Below are 9678 nucleotides of genomic sequence, written 5' to 3' on the forward strand. Positions count from 1 at the left end.
ATCAGGAACGTGGTCCGTATAACCTTACCACGATTAAAGAAGTAGAAGTGAATAAGGATCAAAGATTAAAATTGAATAACTGATCCAGGACCTAGAAGCGGTTTCAATTCCATTTTAGGGTTGAAATATTTTTCATTCTGGTATTCAGCTCGAGCAGGAACAAGTTGACAACCAGTAAACATATAGAGTTTTTTTTATTTGTATTTTTTTATCCTTGAGCATGTAAAGCTACTTAATACAATAAACATATTTATTTTACAAGAAAATACGGTTCAGTTATAACCAGCATTAAAACATATACATTTATGTGCAATATGTTTTAATATGCAGATTGTCTTATTTCACATGACAGAACAGCTTTCATCACTAAAAATTCTAACAAATAACAGATTCTTAACGAAGACTGAATTTCAATTTCACTCAGAAAATGATAACTTTAATATTTAACTGGCAAGCACCTGCCTTTAATTACAAAAAAATTGTTGCTGCTCCACTTAACTATCGAATTTCTCACGTATGCAATACTGAAATACCAAATTCTTTTTAAAACCGTCAATGTTCCTTATTATATTAAACATAAAATTATACGTTTTTCAAACACATGTCAAAACTATAATCCAAATTTGAATTTATTTATGACCCACTCCTGACCATGTCTGACACACGGAGAGGAGTTATCTACTGGGTACCATTCGATTCTGACCATGGTTGGGAGTCAAGTTCTCATTTATTGGACTACCATAGAAATAAAAGTCGAACTCACAGGCCGGATTCGAACCGGCACCACTACTGTCGCGAGGCAGTAAACGTTTGCGCTTTAACTCCCTCGACTACATACAGTCTCACCATCAAGCTAGCTAACGCATCCATGGTACGGTTTCCGTTCCAAATCCAGTACCCTGAATAGGCCAATAAGTTTGATGTCATTTGTACATTTGTAACTCCCCCCCTCCTCTTTTAGAACGACCTTAATACTAATACTATTACCTTAATTTACAGTATATTTCGGATCAGATGAACTCAGTACCCTTACAGACAGAAAAAGGCAACTAAAAGAGATCTATTAATGATGTTATCTCGCAAAAGACTCAAGTTGAATACAAATAAAACATAGGATACGATTCGCTCAAAATGATCACAAGACTTTAAAATAACTCATAGCGGAGAGTACTAAAGAAGGACTAAAAACAAAAAAGATGTGGTTCAAACTCCTGACAGTACAAACATTGTAACAAGAACTGCTTATAATTTACTTTCATTTACTCAGGACATCGTTAGCCATAATGCTTCTTCGCTGTCAAAGAAGATTATGTTCGGAAGCGTTTTTTATCACAACTAATTGGGTACATCAGGACTAATAATCATATTTTTGGAGAAAAAAAAATTAATTCTTGTGGGGAGGACCCATCTCTCAATAATAATAATATATTCACCTGTAAAGGGAGAAGTAAACAGTGTTTTATCAAATAAAAATCTATCGTCATCACAAACATTTTAAATTATAAATTTAAAGTTTACACGTTTGTTAATAATTTGTGTTATTTTATTTATTTTTTTTTTTTTAGGAAGATACTATTCTTTTATTACTTCTTATACAATGTTTCAGATTACCTAGTTCATTGTTCTACTAAAATAAAACATAATTATCATTGTAACAGTTATAAAAAAAATATAGAATTTCAGATAAATAACCTAAAATTAATTATAAGTTTCTTAAATATAATTTGGCAGATAATTATTTATTTTGTTATCGTAGCTGTGAGTCAACTCTGTAGATTCTAGAGCCCTTCTGTGGTCCACCCAGCCTCCCATATTGGGTAATTTTAATTGAGGAAATTCTGGTGGTTGAGGGTGATCTTGAAAACTAACCTCTTGGTAAATCCGTTGTTCTATTAAATACTGAACCCCTGCTGATTCTTGACGAGTAAGCGGTTCACATAATTATTATTATTAAATATTATTCACTTTATTTATTACTTATTAATTGGCACAGCTAGTTTTACAATTATATATACATTTACAAATTAAAAAAAATTATACTAAATTAAACATTTGGTACTAAGTCTTATTTTTTTTCTACCTTGAATTATATGATAGACACATCTCAACCCAGATTGAAAAAACTTTTCATATTCAAATTCTAAATATAAGTTCATTTTTTTCTTGTTTTCTCATTAATCACAATTTCTCTAAAGTCTAAAAATGTCTAAAAATAACAAACGAAACTCAACTACATTTACTAATTAAGATGTTAAATATTAGTGTCTAATTATGTTTAAACATTATGAAGTTTAGACCCTATATGTTTATAATGATATTGACTTAGATATTTGTCTAATCCAATTACTCTCCTGAGGATTGACTTTTTATTTCTTTACTAATTACTTGTAATTTTATTAATGGTGTCCAGAAAACGTCGAACAATAAATCCTACATCAATCGAATAAGAGCAGATTTCTCAGCCTGGCTTATCGAAAAACTTTATTTTCCATTATTTTTTTAATATATAAACATTCAAGGATTCCTAGCATTCTCCAAAAAAAAAAAAAATGTATTTTAAATTATTTATGAATTCATTTTTATGAACTTTGTCAGCACACTTGTGGTTGAAACTCAGAGATAAAATAACATTAATTGTCATATAAGAAAGATTTAAATTTTACTATAATCACTCATAAATCAAAAACAATTAATAAATCAAAAATAAAATATTTACGAAATTTTATAATTTAATTTTAATAAGTTATATAATATATATTGAGTGTGTATGAATACTTGGAATAGGACAAACGTAATAATTTTATTTTATGTCTCCGAAAAAATGCTAACGTTTCTTGGTTTCTGCCAGGTATTAACATACAAGTAATAAGTTAAATACAAATAAATATAAATATATATTAACTAATATTAACCAACCACCAAATAATTAATTAATATAAACCACCAAGAACATGGTAATACTGCAAGTATCGAAAAACAAGCTTTGTTATAACCCCATTCCAAAAGTTTGAAGTTCTTGTCTGAACTCTTCAGAAGCGTTTGTTATTAATGGATTCTTGAGCATCAAACATATTTAATATTGTTTTACTAAATCGAGAAACACTGCAATCATAGACAAGATTGGACTGTCACAATAATTTTATTTCAGTATCCGATCTAATTTAAATGTTTCGAAACGGAATTATTTAAAAAATTGGAGATGAAAGTCCAATAAACTGATTTTTAAAGTTTTAGTGTCATCGAAACTGTTTGGTTAGTGTCATGAAATAATTTGAATTACAGCGAAACTTCTTGTTAAGGAACACCTCTTTGAATTGTATCGCGCGCTGGAGTATATGAAAACAATGTTTTCGAAACTTCTTTTTAGGGGACAATCTAGAAAATAGACGCATACAAAGAACATTATGCGAAAATCCTTTTTAAAGCATAAGATTTGTTTCAAATTATTTTCGAAGAATGTATTAACCAAACATAATTTAAATCAAGTAACTTCCGGTCCTTCCACCTTTTCTTTCCATAAGAAAATTCCTTATTATGAATATCAGTTTTCTTTAAATCTTCAAAATGACATGTCAGCAACGCGTCAAAGACTTTCATTAAAGAGAAAGTAAGTTGCTGATCATTACGAAAAAAGTGTAAGGAAATAAAAAAAAAGTTGAATTTAAGTAACAGGGTTTAAACTTACTTCAAACATACCAATTCATGGTCCACTTGTGCAATTGAAAGCAAAATAATTACCTATATTATATATGTAAATACATAAATATGTATAATCTTTCACAATATTAGGCTTTAAGATTTTTTTTACACATATGCTATAATATATACATGTATATGTATGTTCTTTTTATTATAAGTCAATGTAAATGAAATTTTTTAACTCTACTTTAGAGAGGACTCTCACTAAAGAAAAAAAAATGGACTCCTCTAGTTAAATGTTTTACTGCATATCTTATGCTTTAAATAGTATATTTACAAATATCAATTACTAAAACAAGCATTAATTAATAGAATACAATGACACACGTTGCGATAGAGTAGTAGCCTATATTTCGATCGATTATTTATGAATATCGATTATTTATACCGGGTATACGATGAAATAGCACCATAGAATTGAATGTAAACAGTTGTACACTATGGTAAAACAACCCCGGGTTTAAGTTTAAGGTCTTGCGTTACTTGCTATGATAGCGTTACTAACATCAATTGTAACAACAATTAATTAAAGCCACTTGCGCTATGTAATTACACTTTTCCTAAAACTGAGGGAGCAATCTTGTTCGGTTATTAGAACTAGTTATTTCCAGTGACAGCCAGTTCAAACCAGTATTTGCTATGGCGGCTCCGAAACAAAGAAACATCTTAAATTAAATACAGTAATATTTTAAAGAAGAAATCATTTTCTTTATTTAGAAAATTAAATTAGTTTAAAACTAATTTATATATTAAATACGAAAATTTTACCGTTATTTTAAACAAATCATAAAAAAACAGAGCAAATAAACGCTGAAAATCATCACGCTTTGGTTTAATATTTGCAATAGTTATATATATCGAAAATAATTGAAATATATTCATATACAGAGATGCACATATGTATGCACTATTCTTAAATTAAATCCTTTGCTAATTCATTTCTCTACACCAAGTTTGCATAGTAAGTGTAGTTATCGGGATCTACGAGCAGTTTCTCATCGCTTCAGTCTTATGTGAGGATTATTAGTAAAGATGGAGTTCTAAGTAGCGGATCTATTCGACTGGGATCTGTGGAGGTAGGTAGAACATTATGGAAGGATACTGTAAGGATGTCGTGGGTTTATGACAATGGGTAAAGGTGATTTGATGGGATTTATTTTAGTTCTCCAGTGTTGGTAGCATTCTTCAGATGTTTATTAAATGTGATTACTGGGTTTGGGTCATTACTCACAAATAAAACATATGTTTCATCATTCTATGTTGTGAGAACAGTGCTTTGGGTTGGTACAACTATAAATATTCGCTACTTACAACTCCATCTTTACTTAGAACCCTCATATAATACTTTAGCAACGAGATACTGCTCGTAGATCCCGATAACTACATTTGCTTGGCAAACTCCTAAATTACTATAAAATTCTCATAAATAATGCCGTTATCAGGCCTAAATAGATATACTGAAGTGAACTTAGGAATTACACGAAACTACCAAATTTCTCCCAAATCCAAACCTTCTAAAATTCTTTAAAGAATCCTGAACTTAAAATTATCCATGAACACCTCAATATTCAATTTCTAGTAGATTTGGCCCGAAATTGATTCACCTCCTTTAATTAAAACACTCACTAATTCATAACAATCCATCACAACTTCAGTTAACCCTCCGGGACGTCTGAAAAAAATTTCGTCTGGAGATCAGTAGAAACCTAGCAACCGAAGCCACATAGAACCTCTCGTTTTTAAACCTACTCTATCTTTATTCTAAAATATGCTATCAGTATATTTTTTTTAAAATTTATATAATTTTTTTAATATCATGAATGGATTCTTGTTTTTTTACCATGTTTAAGTACATACCTAGATAACTAATATAATTATTTTTCAAATCGATTATTATTAACTTGTAGGGTTTTATATCAATTTCAAAATAAATATTAAAAATTAATGTAACCTTTATTGAAAACAAACACTGCAAACATAATTAACAAAATTAAGTCATATATTAGGTGAGGAGAAGATGGTTGGGGGTGCGGTCAATGAAACACAAATAAGTATGACTAACTTATTTTAATGTGTTTAGTATGACTAACTTATTTTAATGTTATTTTATTTTAATGTGTATTTGTCTATTTTTTATTTTCACCCTCCCGTAACGTTTTCTTTATAAATAACACTTAGTCATTGCTGTAACGGCTTTTTTTAGTTCTAAGTTTGACCACTTTGCACTACGACCGAACATTAGGCGCTCAACTTTTCAGCAAGCAGGTTGGTTTTCATACTTCTTTTTTGTTTTCTTTCCCCTTTCTTTATTTTAATCTTTCCCTTTATTTTACTTTTATCTTATTTTATTCTTTCCCCTTATTTACTCCACTTTTATCCTTTTTCCTTCCCGCGTTATAAGTTTTGTACACCTTACTTATAATTTGCCTCTTTATCATCTATTATTGTTACATATATTTTCTTCCTCTCAATTTTCATTTTCTTTCCATATTTAAATTTTAAATTAATAATAACTAATATGTTCATACTTCTTTACATTATATAACTTTAATTTTATTTCATTTGCTTAATTAATTTATTGTACCCACTTTTTCAATTACCTATGTCTACATTTTATTTCCCGCTTCTCTCATCACTTTATTTTATTAATTCTATCTTGTAAAACTATTCATTGTATGTGTAAAATTATTTTGTTTATACTTTCTTATTTATTTTTTATTTTTCTATACTTACTGTGGTTGTTATCTTGTTTTGTTTTTAGCCCTGAAGAAGGCTAGAAACTCTAGCCGAAACGTTGGCACATTAAAATAAGTTAGTCATACTTATTTGTGTTTCATTGACCGCACCCCCAACCATCTTCTCCTCATTTATCATCCACGGTCAACTATCTCTCATAATTATTAATCATATATTAGGATATACTGTTACTGTCAAACGACTGAAATGATAATTATTGAATTTGTAGATTGATTTCGAGATGTATTATAAAATTAAATTGTAATCAAAACCCAATATTACTAAAAAAAGTAAACTCTCCTCCCTAAAAAAAATATATTCTCAACAGAAATACAGTTTTCATTTTTTTTATTTCGTCTTTAGCCTTCACTAGGTAGGTGAATAAAAAAGAATCTAACGAAGCGGAAATGTTGGAAGCTCCTATTTATATAACACAGTTCTATTTGTTCTTCCTTTGTGAAAGGGATGTTCCTTTCGTTAGTTCATTGCTAGCCCAGAAAACATTTTCTTCAAAAAATAAGTATGTTCAGAAGGAGCTTCATGTTTTCTCGATTTGATGATGATACTGAGGGTTCAAAAATGAAAAAAAAGTTAAAATTATTTTGTTTTTTCCCTAAAAAATTCTGGAATCTTCCCTAAAATCAATAATGTAAATATGAAAATTTAAAATTCCTTCTCACAGAATCGAATTCTCTATTCACATTTTACGTTTTAGACACCCATATCACTATGAAGGGTGTCGTAATTGGAGGATTAAGATAAATTCCAACAAATCCCATCAAATTACCTTTATCCTTCGTCGTAAACCTACTGACTGCTCTACAGTTTCAATTAATGATGTTACTCTTACTCCTGTCGAACAAATCCGCTACCTTGGACTACATTTGGACTAACGATTAACCTGGAATCCTCACACAAGACTGAAAAGACTGGAAACTGCACGTCGATTTCGACTATTACAGCACTTACTAGACAAACGGTCCAAACTTCCAACACATTACAAAAGACTGATCTACATGACTGTAATAAGGCCAATCTGGACATATGGAGTTGAGCTTTGGGGTTCCACTAAACCTTCGAATTCATCTCATATTCAATCCTTACAATCCAAAATCCTTCGTAAAATCCTCAATGCTCCTTACTTTGTCACAAATAAAATCATACATATAGACCTTAATCTTCCCTATGTAACCGATCTAGCCCGAACCAGATATCAATCCTTCCATTATAAACTACCTAACCACTCAAACCCCCTAGTTTCTAACCTTGTGTCCTCTTCCATTCCTGACAATCCTCTTTAGTAAAACTTAGATCAGATTTACTAAATGTATTATAATGTACTGTTGTAAATAACAAAAAATAAATATTTAAAAAAAAAAGTTTTAGACAAGAAGGAGCAAAGTAGGTTCCACGTCTCTTGGTTTGTAGTTAAATCCATGTAACAACTAAAACCACTAATCATCTTGTCGTTTCAGTCTTTAAGTCTGTGTCTATATATTTAATATATCGATATTGTTAACTGAAAGGATACGCTAGGAACTGGGGATTGCCTCAGTGAGGAGGTTCTGCAGAAACGGCAGTTGAAATGGTTCGGCCACGTTATTAGAATGGAACATAGGGATCCACTAAAGACGATGGCATATATACCAGATGACAGAAGGCCTCGTGGACGACCAAGGATGCTCTACTTGGAGTATGTCGACAGGCTTTGCAGAGCAAGGACGGATCTCCGTCAGGCCAGGAACATAGTTGAACGCTTCCCTACGCTGAGTAGCACTATAGGGAAAAGCAAAAGAAAAAATAACGTATTGTTAACCGTTACAATATCTATATTTTTCTTTAGGCACCTGAACGTGTGACGCGCGAATACTCCTATACGAAATACTACCATGCCACACCAACAAGTCTGCCGTGGCGCTATTTGTTGAATTCATTTGCGTATGTTACTAAAATTGGTGAGTTTTTACGTCCAAATATGCGTCTTAACATTAATTCCTACGAATTTTATGATCGCCATTTGGCCATTTGACTCGCTCGTGTTTGCCGAGGTTATTCTGTTGTATTTAAGCAAGAAAAGGTAAGTTATAAAAAAGTTTGTCAGGGTTGCGGTAAAAAGAGAAACAGAAATAGTTTACAACTATTTATTTTCCTACGTTTCACTCCACTTTGTAGAGCTAGAGAGGGCTGTTCCATTTGATCGCTTCACAGACTTAGCTGCGACTTCAGAGACTTCAGCGCCTGACAATCAACTTTCATAGCGCTGATGATGCTGTACAAAGTGGGGCGAAACGTTTGAAAATAAATATTTCTAAACTATTTATGTTTCTCTTTTGACCACAACTCTGACCGTATTCTTCATAATTAGAAATTATACGGTCAATTATTTATGTATACAAGAAAAGCTAAGGTATTCTACTAAAAGTTAATATTTATAACATTTTTCTATTATAACGTTTATTATGATGATTTCATTATAAGGGTGATAAATTTGAAGTGTGAGCAAATGTGGAAAGATGTTATGGATAAATAATTAAGGGAAATCAAAAATGACGCATCCCCTTGGACATCGTCGACTATAAATGTGTGTAGAGAGGAAGTGATTTTGACGCGCCTTTGAATGGGTCATACGCGCCTGGCAAACTGATATCTTATGACCTTCTATCCTACGCCTGTATGCCAGGCTTGCGGAATGCGACTTACAGTAAAGCTTAGCTGACATCCAAGCATACGACTCCTTAAAATCTTCATAAGAATTACCAGAAGACCTCCATTCCATTTTACAAGACAACAAGCTGACAGTTGATAAACTTATTCAGCTTCTTAAATACTCTAATTTTTACAACAAAATTTAATAAAATTTGACCACAGGTTCCCACAGGTTTTATGTTGCAATAGGTAAACATTTCAATGTGGCCATGGATCAAGGCCCTTGGTCCCATTAGGTGTGTTGTCGAGGGTACAGCCTAAAAAGAATTAGATGACAATCATAGAATTAAGATAGTAATAACTAATATGTGGCCTTTAAAAATATATAATAAAAAATGTCGATTTTACTTATCACATGAAAAACATATTTGAAACCCAAAATAATACCACAAGAATAACATTAGATATACAACATATACATAATAAAGGGAGAGCATTTACGTAATATAAGAAAATGTATAAAATTATGGATGAATGGAATATGGTCCGGGTGCGGTAAAAAAAAAAAAAACTCAAATAGTAAATAATTATACTATT

This window comes from Halyomorpha halys, unplaced genomic scaffold, assembly GCF_000696795.3.
Source record: "Halyomorpha halys isolate HHAL.00 unplaced genomic scaffold, Hhal_1.1 Scaffold81.1, whole genome shotgun sequence".
NCBI lineage: Eukaryota > Metazoa > Arthropoda > Insecta > Hemiptera > Pentatomidae > Halyomorpha > Halyomorpha halys.